Below are 16,701 nucleotides of genomic sequence, written 5' to 3' on the forward strand. Positions count from 1 at the left end.
AATTGCTTATATGAAAAACTACTCGTTCTAGAAGAAACATTTCTGGTTTTTAGTTCGTGTCTGTGTGTAGAGAGAGAGAAAGAAAAAGCACACTTTACTGGGAAGTAGAGTGTTGCACAGTGACCGACAGACAAAGGCAGCCCAGTGGATGTCTTACACATCATACTCCAAAAGACTCACAGGATGTGTTGTTCATAAAAATAAACTGGAACACGAATTCCTCTGGGCAACTCCCCCAACCTCATCCCTTTGAGGGCTTGGGAAATCTCCCAGCCATTTTCCTGATGGCAACTGTGGTTCACTAGAGACAGAGCCCCTTGGGGGTGTCTTCCTGTTCTTTATAAAGAACATTTTCTTGAGATTTTTTGAAGGTTTCATTATTACTTTCATTCCACGTTCTCTTAAGGCCATCAGACTAGCTTCTGTGCAAATTGCCTTGATGCCAAGTGTCAAGTTGTTCCAGGGTTACATCATTGGCCAGTGTCATGCTGCTTGTGTGCATCTGAAAGATGCACTTCTTAGTCTTTCCATCAGGCAGGGGGAACTCGAGCTTCCTGTCAATGTAGCCTGGTCTGATAAGTGCTAGATCCAAAGTTTCTATTCGGCTTGTGGATATGATAACTTTCACATCTCCCCTTGAATCAAATCCATCCAACTGGTTCAACATTTCCAACATTATTTGCTGAATTTCTCTCTCACTACCAGAATTTGAGTCATATCTTTTGTCCCAATAGCATCGATTTCATCAATAAACATGATGGAAGGTGCATGTTTTTCAGCAACTAGAAACAATTCCCATGTGAGTTTGGGCCCATTACAAAGGTATTTCTTTTTTTTTTTTTTTTTTTTTTTTTGAGACGGAGTCTTGCTCTGTCGCCCGGGCTAGAGTGCAGTGGCCGGATCTCAGCTCACTGCAAGCTCCACCTCCCGGGTTTACGCCATTCTCCTGCCTCAGCCTCCAGAGTAGCTGGGACTACAGGCGCCCGCCACCTCGCCCGGCTAGTTTTTTTGTATTTTTAGTAGAGACGGGGTTTCACCGTGTTAGCCAGGATGGTCTCGATCTCCTGACCTCGTGATCCGCCCGTCTCGGCCTCCCAAAGTGCTGGGATTACAGGCTTGAGCCACCGCGCCCGGCCTTACAAAGGTATTTCTTAATAAATTCAGAGCTGATCACTTGCAAGAGAGTGACTAAGGTGTGGTTTGCTACTGCTTTGGTTAACAAGGTTTCACCTGTGTAAGGTGGACCATAGTGAATGACCCCCTTAGGGGGCTTTATACCCATCTCTTCATAATATTCAGAATGGATTCCTTAATTTCCTGAATTTGGCTGTCCAACCCCCCAATATCAGCATAGGTCTCCTGGGGGGTCTTTTCCACCTTCATCATTGTGACTAGGCGATCCGTGTCATCCATCAGCAACCCATATCACAGCATGCACCTTGTGGTTGAGCAGGAACTGAGCAGCCAGGTTCCAGCAGATCCTTGTCTACAAATCAAAGAATGCTGAGGTAGTGCTCTGAGCCCACACAGGTAGACATGATGGCGTGATTGTCTTCAATACTCTCTTCCAAGGTTCCTACTGACATCAGGCTCCCCTCAGATCATCCACTTTTGATCTTTCCTCCTCTTGCTTTCCTTCTAATAGTTTCATTTGTTCCTGATTTCTAATGAATTCTTCCTTCATGAGAAGATAGTCTTTAATTCCAACTTTCAATCATTTTAACCCGCACTGAGTGTGAGGTGTCATCAGTGGCAGTTTGCTGGCAGCATCTGGTCCCTTGATTTTCTTCTTCTTCCTCACTCTAGCTGGTATAGGAGGTTCATATTTCTTTTTCTTGTCCTTGTTATCCTTCTTGCCAGCTCCAAGACCATGACCACCACTCTGACTTTGACCCATCTTGCCCTGGCCACTCAAGCTGCCTAGTTTTTTAAATTTTTTGTACAGATGAGGTCTTGCTATGTTGCCTGGGCTAGTTTTGAACTCCTGGGCTCAAGCAATCCTTTTGCCAAAGTGCTGGGATTACAGATGTGAGCCATCGCACCCGTCATAGAACAAACATTTCTTGGCATGGATACGACTATCCTAAGATAGTTGTATCTGGAAAGAATTTGCTTCCAGAGACTTGGCTTTTAAAAGCCTACTGAAGATAGAAGGTGAATTCAGCCATAAGTACATCTACATGATTTGGTTCAGTAAAATTCCATGTGCTCTGTGAAGCTATTACTTTATCTCTCACTACCTGTGTTGAACAATTCTAAAACATAACTATTTTGTTTACTTGGTTTCAGGTTTATATGGAAAAGTGGGCATAATAACTCCTCTGTAGCTCATAACTCATGGGAAGTGTGGCTAGAAGTCTTAGGTTAGTGTCCCGAATTGTTCTAAGTGGCTCTGTGAGAATCTCTGTGGCAGGCACAGCTAGCAGCCTACTAGTTATTACTCCCTTTTCACTTTCCATTTCAGAAACATTTTATCTAGAGCAGCAATGTGTCCTACTCAAAATACTCACATCCCCACACTTCCTTGCAGCTGGGGCTGATACTTCATTTTCTAATTATCTTATTACTACTGAGTAATCCCTTTAATTGCAAGCATTGTTCTAATCTTGATTTTTTTCACAGAATATTACATTAAAAAGGAAATAGTGATTTCACCAAGACCCCAGTGAGATGACCCAGGCTAAACCTTTACCCACAACTTATTGTCCACTTATCTGAAAAGGAGTCATGCTAGAACTAAGCTTCATTTGAAGTGTAGCATTAGGGAGCTTTGACACTAGAGCAAGATCCTTAGCAGAAGAATGAATCAGGGTTTAAATGAGGAAATCTTTAATTCAGAAAAAAGTGTTTAACATTTAATAAGATTTCAAATAATGTTCACTGTTGGCTTTTTAAAAATAAACACCCTGGCCAGGCCCAGTGGCTCACACCTGTAATCCCAGCACTTTGGGAGGCCGAGGTGGGCGGATCATGAGGTCAGGAGTTCAAGACCAGCCTGGCCAACATGGTGAAACCCCGTCTCTACTAAAAACACAAAAATTAGCCAGGCATTGTGGCACACATCTGTAATCCCAGCTATGTGGGAGGCTGAGCCAGGAGAATTGCTTGAACCCGGGAGGCAGAGGTTGCAGTGAGCTGAGATTGTGCCATTGCACTCCAGCCTGGGCAACAGGGCAAGACTATGTCTCTAAATAAATACATAAGACCCCAAGATTGAAGAATCATAGATACTTTAAAATTTTTCTTTATATATTCCGTATGTTTCAAATTTTCTACAGTGAAGATCTACTACTTGATAACCAGAAAATAAAGATATTTTGCAGTATAATAAAAGAGTTTAGAAGAAAAAAGAAAGGTCCAATAAATATAATTTCCTTAGAGAACACTAGACGTTACATAGGATAATATTAAGAAAAACATCAACCTTAACATTTCCATCAGGTGTGTTTTTGAATGTCAGTTGCAGTTTGTTTCTGCCATGTGTGTGTTCCAAGTAGCTGAAGTTTTTAATGCCCAAGAATTCAATAATGTACTCTGGAAAATTCCCACTGATCTAATAATTTTTCGCCTTATGGACAGGCATGAAAAGCCCATTATCTTCAATGCAGAATTCTGCTCACAGAAATGGCCTAATCTTGTTGGAAACAATAAGAATTGAGCAATCTAAATAACTCCAGCCTAACACTAGTATGACATTTGGTTAGGGAAGCTGTCCCAAGAGAAATGTAAACTATTTGAAAACATTCTGTTACCAAAACTTGGACATAAAAGGAATGACAAATGGACTGGATGCAACAACTTAATTCTAAGCACGCATGGGTTTGGCTGCTGAGAATGCATTTTAACACGTACTATTTTTCATGTTCTCTTATATGGATATCATCCCTACCATATGAAGAAAGATCAATTGACATTTACTACTTGCCGAAGAACAGGTTAGAAGCAATCAGCAACCTCACTCCTGGCCTGGAATCAAGCCGAGTGAGTCACAGAGTCCTGGACCTTGGTGAGAGTCCCATCCAACTTCCCTCCCCAAGTACACCCCTGGGGACCAATTACAACCATCTGCTTAAGAGTTATTACTGTGTCCCCCAAATTAAAAGCTACAAATTGTCAAACAGAATGAATACAAGAACAGACTGAAACGACTACATCTTAAACCATTTGTAGAATGAATAATCCCCAGACAGCTTCAGATGCGTGTGGCTGAGACCTTAGAAGGTGCAAGTCAAGTGTGAGGGAGTGACGGGCAGAGGCTTTGTTTCCATTCAAATGGGACGATAGATGGGTCCAGGAACCCCAGACAGTGTGTGGATGCTATTGCTACATCGTCCCTGCTTACAGTCCAGCTCCATTTGGGAGAATGTGTACAAAGGCTTTTTGGTCCAAGTGGTTTCTTTATGGGCAGATTTACTCTTGCAAGACATGTTTTAAGGCAAAGGAAGTGTAATAGGAAACCTGCAGCATGTTAAGAGTTAGCTATTCTCTTGGAAAAAGTGGAATGATTCAGTGAACACTTTGAAGCATGCAATGTGTGATCAATATGTGAGAAGAGAGGATCAAGATGAGGAAATCTTAACTAGGAAAAGACAAGAGAAGAGGATTTCAGTGTTAACACCATTTAAAAGCCAAGCATCCCTCTGATAATGAACTCTTGCTACAAACCACAAGGGACAACTGCCTTTTGCTTTACTAAAAAACAAAAAGATGGGGATGTCTAGACAAGAAATATATTAGAGATCATGTCTTAAATGTTCTTGTACTGGAAGATATAAAACCATACACCCTCCTTTCTCACTTTCCTGCTTCTTTACAACCAAAGCCCAAGAAGGAAAAAATCGTGGAAGAAATTGTCTGGGTCCCAGGGCCATTCCCACATACAGGAAAAGCAGGCGCCTCCATGTGACTGAAAGATTTCTTCTCATCTTCTTTTTAAAATAGTGAGTGTGTGGAGGGTTGGGTCTGTGTTGGATTTTTAAACCCCTCCCTCATAGCGCTGTATCAGCCACAGAGCAGTCTCTCAATAAATGCTAGGTGAAAGGAATGAATGGAATGGAATTATTATGACTTAGACTTTTTGTTGTTCTTATTCTTTAAGTCATATTTTCTGTGAGTTGCTGTTTAGATTGGAGTTTTAACAAGAATCATACACATGGCTGAGGACAGAATAAAGAAATATGAAGAATGAGGACTGGAGAGTGTGGGATAAAGAGTATGATGTGGCTGCAGTTGCCTCATCCCTTAAATGAGGAAGGTGGGCGAGAATGACCTCTAAGTTCCTTCTAGCTTCAAAGATTGTGAGTTTTCCTGCATCCTCCCATCTCATTAATACTTTAGCTTTAAGCACCTCCCAATTCAAATCTCCTCTGCAATATTGCCTTTTCTATCCATTCCATCACTGTTAATCTAACTATTGGCATACCCAACAAAATGGGGACTTCAAATGTTTTATTAAAGTATGAGATATCTCTATAACAGAATGCTGTCAACAGTGTGGCTGTTAACATTGACAATGCCACTGGATGGCATTGTTCATAATTTTTAAAAAGTTTAAAACAATGATATGATAATAAATTAACCCTGGAATATCTGGAAGGAAGGCGAGTCACCAATATGGTGATTATCCATGAATGGTGGGATTACGGGTGGTTTTTATATTTCTTTTCGAGTGAATGCATTTTCTAGGATTTTTTACAATGAATATAAGTTTCTTATGTTACAAAAATAGGAAAGAAATCAAAGACTTCATCTCAAATGATTCTAAAAATGATGGCCTGAGCTATTCTTTACTTTTTCTTTCTTTTCTTTCTTTTTTTTTGGACACAGTCTTGCTCAATTGCCCAGGCTGGAGTGCAGTGGCATGATCATAGCTCACTGCAGCCTCAAACTCCTGGGATCAAGGGATCTTCCTGCCTCAACCTCTCAAATAGCTGAGATTACAGGTGCCTGCCACTATGCCTAGCTAATATTTTTTTCAGAAGGTTTTGCTATGTTTCCCAGGCTGGTCTCGAACTCATGGCCTCAAGTGATCCTCCCATCTTGGCCTCCCAAAGTGCTAGGATTACAGGTGTGAGCCACCGTACCTGGCCTCATTTTTTACTTGCTATGGAAGGAGATTCTATGCCTTCCATTTATTCATTGAAGGCCGCTGGGGTTTCTTGTTGTTTTCACAGCAGGACTAAAGCTCTCCACTTCCAGAATTCACCTCCAGTTTGTTTTGGCACCATTTTCGCTCAGGCTCTTCACAAGCATTGCCTCTTCTCCAACCGTTCTGTGCCAGATCCACTGAGATCCGCCTAGTTCTGTCTCCTCTCATGGAGCTGGAAGGCTGATAGCTAAACTCTCAGACTCCTAGACTATGGTTCTGGATGTGATTTAGATTCTGCAGTGAGATGCCCTTGCATAAAGATTAGAAAGAGAGAAGCAGAGGCCATCTTCCTGCAGCAGTGCTGCCTGATGAGCAAGCATTGTTGGCAGCAGCTGGTCTCTAACAGTTTCTTGGGTGTAGGATGACTGTGGCAGCAGCCAGAGCAGAGGCAGTTCAGTTTCTGGCAGTTTCCTGACCTCTTCATCATAGCTGCTGTGATGTGACCTTGAAGCCAATCATCTAGCCTAGTGACACCATGACTCATTCCTCCAGCCCCTCCAGTGACTTGTAGGAACCTCATTCCCTGTGTTTCATTCCTTTCTTTTTGATGTGCCTGAAGTTGTCCCATCTCATCCCCCAGGATAGAGCCCTGCTTCAGATCCCATCTGCTTCATGAAGCTCACCGAAGATTTTGGGAGTCTAATAATGGCCTCACCTTGTGGATCTTGATTCCACAAGAACAGAGCAGTGACAACAAGCTGGGAGGGCCCCTGTGCAGGGCTGGAGGAAAAGGAAAGGAGGCCTGAGAGGATCCTGGGGCTTTTGTTTTCTCTTTGAGGTTTCATGTTAAAGGTTCCTTGAACAAAGTTTTCCACAGCTACAGGAGCTTTGAAACCCTCTTCTTTTTTTGACATACAGTCTCACTCTGTCGCCCAGGCTGGAGTACAATGACATGGTCTCAGCTCACCGCAACCTCAGCCTTCTGGGTTCAAGTGATTCTCCTGCCTCAGCCCCCCGAGTAGCTGGGATTACAGGCATGTGCCACCACACCTGGCTAATTTTTGTATTTTTAGTAGAGATGGAGTTTCACCACATTGGCCAGGCTGGTCTTGAACTCCTGACCTCGGGTGATCCACCCACCTTGGCCTCCCAAAGTGCTGGGATTACAGGTGTGAGCCACTGCACCCGGCTAGACTACTCTTAAGAATCTTTGTGCACAGAACATCTGAGATGTTGCAACCCAAAGGAATAGAGACAAGAATAGGGTTCATTCTATGCTTTCCTTGAGATGAGGGACTTGCATGTTTCATTGCAACTCCTTTCAGGGATATAAACCGTCACAACCTCCTGATTCAGTTAAGCCAGGCCCCATCTTCAGTGACACTGTCAACAGTTGGTCACCATCCTCTCTTTAGCAGCCTCTCCAGTCTAGCGGTCCCTCTTCTCTTCGTTTTCAAATTTGTGACCATTCAAAGTGAAATTTGAAAATTTCTGCAATAGGATTGGATTTATATTATTTTGTACAGAAGGCTAGAACTGCAAGAAAATTGATTTCTAAACCAGACCCTGCTGTGCCCTGTCCCATCACAGTAAGGTACAGTAAATGAGAGGTTGAGATAGAAATGCCATTTTTTACCCATCAAGTTGAGTACTTCATCTGACATACCTGCAAAACCAATAGCTGCAGATTTAACACATTTTTCCATAAATACATTTCTCTGTAAATCTAGACTCAACAAATACAAAAAAAAAATTAAAGTGCAGCTCCTGGCCGGGCGCGGTGGCTCAAGCCTGTAATCCCAGCACTTTGGGAGGCCGAGACGGGCGGATCACGAGGTCAGGAGATCGAGACCATCCTGGCTAACCCGGTGAAACCCCGTCTCTACTAAAAAAATACAAAAAAACTAGCCGGGCGAGGTGGCGGGCGCCTGTAGTCCCAGCTACTCCGGAGGCTGAGGCAGGAGAGTAGCATGAACCCGGGAGGCGGAGCTTGCAGTGAGCTGAGATCCGGCCACTGCACTCCAGCCTGGGCAACAGAGCGAGACTCCGTCTCAAAAAAAATCAATAAATAAAATAAAGTGCAGCTTCTATAGATATAAGAATCATCTCTCAGTCCTGAAAGATGAAATTTTTAAAAGAACAATGATGATGATGATAATGATTCATGTTAACACACCTTTCATCAAAAGCATTCCAGTAACATTTTAAACTTCATGTAGGGGTTGCATCAGGTATTTCTGGTCATCACTGTCTTTGGGGTGAAGCAGAGCAACTGTTCCATGACATGGCTAATGCCTGGTGATTATAATGTTGGAAGCATTGGAGAATCTGGTCTCCAAAGAAATGCTAAGAAGCAAAAAAGTAACTCTGGGCAGTATTACACAGAATACCTGTATAAAATACCTGGCAGTATTTTTTTTTTTTAATATTATGGACTTTTTAAAAGCATGTCAATCACATGTATTAGAGAGACTTCCTTTACCCGCCCCCTGGACATACACTCGCCAAAGTTTGTGTTTGGTACCAACCCATGGGGAAGACTGTTTCCTTCCAAAGGGACATCTCATGTGAGTTTGCATTTAGGCTTGAGATTTGGGTGGCAGACACACGCAAAATAACTAAGTCAATGGGTGCTCAGAGAATTGGGAGAATATAGAAGAATGTAGCATTATTATTATTTTAATTGAGTATAATTGCCTTATTAATCAGTATTTGCATAATACTTGGTAAAGCACTTAGCTAATACACGGTTATATTCGCAATTTAATTCACCCAGAATATTTCTATTCAGCATTTATATAGCACCTATTGGTTTATGATGCTAATATAGTAGATTCATGTTTCTGTTAAGGCTTAAATGAAATAAGTTGAAAGCCAAGTCCATTATATTACCTTCTTTATATAGAACCTTTCATCATGAAGGATTCCAAATTGCTTTACAAAGTACAGTGAAACCCTTTTACAATGAATTCCTAAGGGGACAGCTAGAGCAGTGTTAGCTGTGGCATTTCATTGTATGAGCACTGTATTCAGCATTATGGGATTGATGGGGAAGGAGCTGATTTTAAAATTGGTATAGCCCTTGGGAACTCAGATTGTGTTATTTGCCAAGATGTCTGCAGTCCAGAGCAAAGGAAAAGTTAAGCTGTTATTGACCTATGAATGAAATGTTTAGGCTTACAATATAAAGAATGAACAAGGAAAGCATTTAATACAAAAACCCCCACCTTAATACAGTGTTAGAAATACATCATATACAGAGAATCTGCTAACAAATATCATGTGATAATTAACAGATTTTTTTCAAGAACTCATTCAATTTTCCTTTTTTTATAATATTTTGCTCAGATGTAACATTCAGAAAAGTGCACAAATTGCAATGTGGCATATCAATAGATTTTCACAAGTGAACTCACCTGTGTAACCTGTGTACAGTTGAAGAAACACAATGTTACCAGGATACCCAGGGATCCCCATATGCCCTCTTCCTAGTTATTACCCAATTATAGGGACCACTCACTAGACTTTCAATATAGTAGACTGGTTTTGCCCGGTTTTGAGCTTTATGCAAAAGGAGCTGCACAGTATGTACTCTTTTTTGAAAGCTTCTTTTTCTCAATATTATCTCTGTGAGTTTATACACATAAGTATTTAGCAATAGTTAATTGACTTTGATTACTCTAGAGTTATTCATTGTATGAAGGTCCTGTAATTTATTCAACAAAAGACATATATATAAAATATATTAAGAACTCAAATCAGTAAGACAAAAGGAGACAAGTCAACAGAAAAGGGGACAAAAGTTTGACTAGTTACTTTGAGAGAAGTGAAAAGATGATCCAGTCTCATTAGTTATCAGGGAAACGCAAACTAAAACACCAGATACCATTATACTCCCATCATAATGCTAAAAGGAAAAAGACTGACAATACCAGATGTGGGGAGGATGTGGTGATTTTTCACAGAGTGCTAGCTGAAATATAACATGGCACAACTACTTTGGAAAACTGACAGTTTTCTACAAACTGAAACATCTACCCTATTCCTGTTCCATTCCTAGGTACTTAAGAGAAATAAAAATACATGTTCGTATAAATATATGTGCAAGAATGTTCATACAACTTTATACATATAGCCTCTAGCTTCAATCAGGAAATAACCAGAATGACCATCAAAAGCATATTGGATAAGTAATTTTTTCTTCTTTTTAATATGACGAAAAAGCTTTGTTAGCAAGCAGAAAAAAAGGCAGCAACAAGGATTAGTGCAGAAGTTAGTAAAATAGAGAACAGAGAAACAATAGAGAAAAATCAATAAAACTGAAGGTTAGTTCTTTGAAAAGATCAACAAAATTGACAAACTTTTAGCCAGACTAAACAGGAAAAAAAGAGATAAATCTCAAAAATGAAAGAGGGACATTACTGCTTATGTTCCAGAAATAAAAATTATAAGGGAATACTATAAAAAATTGGATGCCAACAAACTAGATAACTGAGATCAAATGGACAAATTCCTGTATCAAATGGACATATTCCTGGAAAGACAGACACAACCAAACTTACCTGAGAAGAAATAGAAAACGTGAATAAACCTAAAATAAGTAGAAATTAAATTAGTAATCAAAAGGCTTCCTACAAAGAAAAGCCCAGGATCAGTTGACTTCATTGATGAATTCTACCAAACATTTTAAAAAGAATTGACACCAATTCTTCACACATTTTTCCAAAAAATAGAAGAGAAGGGGAGACTTCCCAACTCGCTCGTGAGGCCAGTATTACTCTGAAGGCAAAATCAGACAAAGACATGGCAAGAAAAGAAAAATTACGTATCAGTATCACTTGGAATACAGGCACAAAAGTCTTTGACAAAATATTAGGATAGGTAATATAGAAAAATAATTATACACTACACTCAAGTGGGACTGTCCTAGGGATGCAAAGTTGGTTTAACATTGGATGGTCCAAGATGGCTGAACAGGAATGGCTTCGGTCTGTAGCTCCCAGCATGACTGCCGCAGAAGACGGTGATTTCTGCATTTCCAACTGAGGTACCTGGTTCATCACATTGGGACTGGTTGGACAGTGAGTGCAGCCCACGGAGGGCAAGCTGAAGCAGGGTGGGGCATCGCCTCACCTGGGAAGCACAATGGGGTTGGGGCATTTCCCTTTCCTAGCCAAGGGAAGCCATGACAGACTGTACCTGGAAAAACGGGACACTCCTGCCCAAATACTGTGCTTTTCCCACAGTCTTAGCAACCTGCAGACCAGGAGATTCTCTCCCGTGCCTGGCTCGGTGGGTCCCCTGCCCATGGAGCCTTGCTCACGGCTAGCACAGCAATCTGAGATCAACCTCCAAGGCTGCAGCCTGGCGGGGGGAGGGGCATCCACCATTGCTGAGGCTTGAGTAGGCAAACAAAATGGCTCGGAAGCTCGAAGTGGGCGGAGCCCACCGCAGCTCAGCAAGGCCTACTGCCTCTATAAACTCCACCTCAACAAAAGGCAGCAGAAACTTCTGCAGACTTAAACGTCCCTGTCTGACAGCTCTGAAGAGAGCAATGGTTCTGAGAATGGCGTTAGGGTTCTGAGAATGGACAGACTGCCTCCTTGAGTGGGTCCCTGACCCCCAGTATAGCCTAACTGGGAGACATCTCCCAGTAGGGGCCAACTGACACCTCATACAGGCGGGTGTCCCTCTGGGACAAAGCTTCCAGAGGAAGGATCAATCAGCAATATTTGCTGTTCTGCAGCTTCCACTGGCAAACCGCGTCTGGAGTGGACCTCCAGCAAACTCCAACAGACCTGCAGCTGAGGGACCTGACTGTTAGAAAGAAAACTAACAAACAGAAATGAATAGCAGCAACATCAACAAAAAGGACAACCATACCAAAATCCCATCTGTAGGTCACCAACATCAAAGACAAAAGGTAGATAAAACCACAAAGATGGGGAGAAACTAGAGCAGAAAAGCTGAAAATTCTAAAAACCAGAGCACCTCTTCTCCTCCAAAGGATCACAGCTCCTTGCCAGCAACGAAACAAAGCTGGATAGAGAATGACTTTGACAAGTAGACAAAAGTAGGCTTCAGAAGGTCATTAATAACAAATTTCTCCAAGCTAAAGGAGCATGTTCTAACCCACCGCGAGGAAGCTGAAAACCTTGAAAAGAGGTTAGACAAATGGCTGATTAGAATAAACAGTGTAGAGAAGACCTCAAATAACTGATGGAGCTGAAAACCATGGCACAAGAACTTTGTGATGCATGCACAAGCTTCAGTAGCCAATCCAATCAAGTGGAAGAAAGGATATCAGTGATTGAAGATCAAATTAATGAAATAAAGTGAGAAGACAAGATTAAAGAAAAAAGAGTAAAAAGAAATGAACAAAGCCTCCAAGAAATACGGGACTACGTGAAAAGACCAAATTGGTTTGATTGGTGTGCCTGAAAGTGATGGGGAGAATGGAATCAAGTTGGAAAACACTCTTCAGGATATTATCCAGGAGAACTTCCCCAGCCTAGCAAGGCAGGCCAACATTCAAATACAGGAAATACAGAGACCACCACGAAGATACTCCTTGAGAAGAGCAACCCCAAGACACATAATTGTCCAATTCACCAAGGTTGAAATGAAGGGAAAAATGTTAAGGGCATCCAGAGAGAAAGGTTGGGTTACCCACAAAAAGAAGCCCATCAGACTAACAGCAGATCCCTTGGAAGAAACCCTACAAGCCGGAAGAGAGTGGGGGCCAATATTCAACATTCTTAAAGAAAAGAATTTTCAACCCAGAATTTCATATCCAGCCAAACTAAGCCTCATAAGTGAAGGCAAAATAAAATCTTTTACAGACAAGCAAATGCTGAGAGAGTTTGTCACCACCAGGCCTGCCTTACAAGAGCTCCTGAAGGAAGCACTAAACATGGGAAGGAACAACTGGTACCAGCCACTGCAAAAACATGCCAAATTGTAAAGACCATCGATGCTATGAAGAAACTGCATCAATTAACGGGTAAAATAACCAGCTAACATCATAATGACAGGATCAAATTCACACATAACAATATTAACCTTAAATGTAAATGGGTTAAATGCCCCAATTAAAAGACATGGACTGGCAAATTGGATAAAAGAAGACCCAGGGCTTCTTCTCCTGAAGGGGCTGCAAGAGGGAAGACTTAGCCATGTCGTTTCGTCCTTGATCAAAAGGGTGATCAGCACCACAAAAGCCCCAGGGGCCACTGGACCCTACAGTCAAGCTGTGTTAGTCGACAGGACCATTTACATTTCAGGACAGATAGGCATGGACCCTTCAAGTGGACAGCTTGTGTCAGGAGGGGTAGCAGAAGAAGCTAAACAAGCTCTTAAAAACATGGGTGAAATTCTGAAAGCTGCAGGCTGTGACTTCACTAATGCGGTGAAAACAACTGTTCTTCTGGCTGACATAAATGACTTCAATACTGTCAGTGAAATCTATAAACAGTATTTCAAGAGTAATTTTCCTGCTAGAGCTGCTTACCAGGTTGCTGCTTTGCCCAAAGGTAGCCGAATTGAAATTGAAGCAGTAGCTGTACAAGGACTGCTGACAACAGCATCACTGTAAGTGGGCCAGTGCTTTGTAGTCTGGAATTGTTAACATTTTAATTTTTACAATTCATGTAACATCTTAATTAACCTTTTAATTTTCACAATTGATGACCGTGTGAGCTTGATGAAAATATCTGAAGTTATTATGGAAATACCATATAATAGGGAGAATTGAACATGAACTGAAGATTAGAGAAGGTATTCAGTTACTGTTTTAAATTACACCTGTATTACTGAATATAGGAAAGAGATACCCATTACATAGTTACTCAATAAATAAAAGAGAAATAACAGGTAGGAAAGAAGAGTAATTATTCCTGAGAAATAATCAAGAACATATCTAATTCAAACTAATGATGTGAACGATTTAGTTTTCATGTCAGGTATGTGATTCTGCTCTTACTTGAGTAAAATTTAAGTGTTTAAATTTGAGGTCAAGGAGAAGAAAGTGGACCAAAATTTAACACAGATAATATTTTTGTAATGGACATACAATAGACATGCAGATTTCAAAAAAAAAAAAAAAAAAAAGTCAAAACCCATCAGTGTGCTGCATTCAGGAGACCCATCTCACGTGCAGAGACCCACATAGGCTCAAAATAAAGGGATGGAGGAACATCTACCAAGCAAATTGAAAGCAAAAAAAAAAGCAGGGGTTGAATCCTAGTCTCTGATAAAACAGACTTTAAATCAACAAAGATCAAAAGAGACAAGGCATAATGGTAAAGGAATCAATTCAACAAGAAGAGCTAACTATCCTAAATATACATGCACCCAATACAGGAGCACCCAGATTCATAAAGTAAAGTTGGTTTAACATCCAAAAATCAACTGGGGTTGATTCTATTGATACTACATCAATAGAATAAGGACAAAAACCACATCATCAGCTCAATAAATACAGAAAAAGTATTTGACAAAATCTAATACCCTTTAATGATGAAAACACTCAACAAACTAGGTTAGAAGGGAACTTCTTCAACCTGATAAAAGATAACTGTGAAAAACCCAAAGTGAGTGTCATACTTAATGATGGAAGACAATGTTTTCTCCCAAAGATTAGGAACAAAACAAGGATGTCCATTCTTACCATTGTACTGAAGGGTCTAGCCAAGGTAATTTGGCAAGAAAAAGAAATAAAGTATATGCAGATTGGAGATGAAGAAGTAAAACTATCTCTATTTGCAGGTGACATGATCTCATATATAGAAAATCCCAGGAAATCCATTTAAAAACTACTGGAAATAATAAATGAGTTCAGTAAAATCAATTGTATTTCTGTGCAGTAGCACTGAGCAAGCAAAAATTATATTAAAAAAACTGCACTCCAGCCTGGGTGACAGAGTGAGACTCCATCCCCCAAAACTAAAAATAAATAAAAACAAAAAGGAAAACAATTCCATTTATAATAGTACCTAAAAGAACAAAATGGCCAGGCACGGTGGCTCATGCCTGTAATCCCAGCACTTTGGGAGACCAAGGTGGGCAGATCACGAGGTCAGGAGTTCAAGACCAGCCTGGCCAACATGGTGAAACCCCGTCTATACTTAAAATACAAAAATTAGCCGGGTGTGGTGGCACATGCCTATAGTCCCAGCTACTCAGAAGGCTGAGGCAGGAGAATCGGCTGAACCCGGGAGGCAGAGGTTGCAGTGAGCCGAGATCACGCCATTGCACTCCAGCCTGGTGACAGAGCAAGACTCTGTCTCAAAAAAAAAAAAAAAAAAAAAAGAATAAAACAGCAGTAAATTTAATAAAAGAAGCACAAAACTCATACTCTGAAAACTACAAAATAATGCTGAAAGGAATTACGGAAGACCTAAATAAACAGAAAGCATCACATGTTCATGGATTAGAAGATGTGCCACTATCGAAAGGCAATATTCCCCAAATTGATCTGCAGATTCAACATCATCCTTTTCAAAATCCCTGCTGACATCTTTGTAGAAATTGATAAGCTGATCCTGAAATTCATAAAGAATGTAAGGGACACAGAATAGACAAAACAATCTCTATTTTATCTTTTAAAATTTATAATTGACATAAAATTGTGTATATTAATGGGGTACAATGTGATGTTTCAATGCATGTGGACATTGCATAATGATAAAATCAGGATAATTAGCATACATCCATCATTTTAAAGATTATTTCTTTGTGGTGATAGCACTCAAAGCCCTCTCTTCTAGCTATCTTGAAATATACAATATATTGTTATTAGCTACAATCACTCTACCGTGTAACAGAACACCAGAACTTAATTCTTTCTGTCTAACTGTAACTGGCTAGATGTTAGCTAACATCTGCCCATCCCTCTTCTCCCCTTCCTCACTCTCAGGTAACCGCTGTTTTACTCTCTATTTCTATGAGACCAATGTTTTTAGATTCCACATAAGAATGAGCATGTGTTTATCTTTATCCTTCTGTGCCAGGCTTATTTCACTTAACCTAATGTCTTCCAGGTTCATTCATGTTGCTGCAAATGACAGAATGTCTTTCTTTTCCTTCCTCCCTCCCTCCCTCCCTCCCTTCCTTCCTTTTATTTTTATATTTTGAGACAGCGTCTCACTCTGTTGCCCAGGCTGGAATGCAGTGGTGCAATCGTGGCTCACTGCAGCCTGAAACTCCTGGGCTCAAGCAATCCTCCTACCTCAGCTTTCCAAGTAGCTGGAGACTACAGGTACATGCCACAACACTTGGCTAATTTTTTTTTTCAGTTTTAATTTTAGTAGAGACGAGGTTTCACTATGTTGCCCAGGCTGTTCTCCAGCTCCCAGGCTTAAGTGATCCTCCTGCCTCAGCCTCCCAAAGTGCTGGGATTGTAGGTACGAGCCACTGCACCTAGCCAATGACAGTATTTCATTCTGTTTTATGGCTGAATAGTATTTCAGAGTGTGTGTGTGTGTATAAAATTTCCTTTATCCATTCATCTGTAGATGGACACTTAGGTTATTTCATATCTTAGATATTGTGAATAGTGCTGTAGAAATATTAAGAGTGCTATCTCTTTGATATACTGACTTCCTTTCCTTTGA

At 40.8% G+C, this 16,701-nt stretch overlaps 2 pseudogenes; one reads left to right on the plus strand and one right to left on the minus strand.

Annotated features, from left to right (window-relative positions):
- Positions 1 to 301: 301 nt before the first annotated feature.
- Positions 302 to 1,897, minus strand: LOC111551816 (annotated as a pseudogene).
- Positions 1,898 to 8,535: 6,638 nt separating this feature from the next.
- On the plus strand, positions 8,536 to 13,682 carry LOC111551861 (annotated as a pseudogene).
- Positions 13,683 to 16,701: the final 3,019 nt, after the last annotated feature.

This window comes from Piliocolobus tephrosceles, chromosome 8 (assembly GCF_002776525.5).
Source record: "Piliocolobus tephrosceles isolate RC106 chromosome 8, ASM277652v3, whole genome shotgun sequence".
Taxonomy (NCBI): domain Eukaryota; kingdom Metazoa; phylum Chordata; class Mammalia; order Primates; family Cercopithecidae; genus Piliocolobus; species Piliocolobus tephrosceles.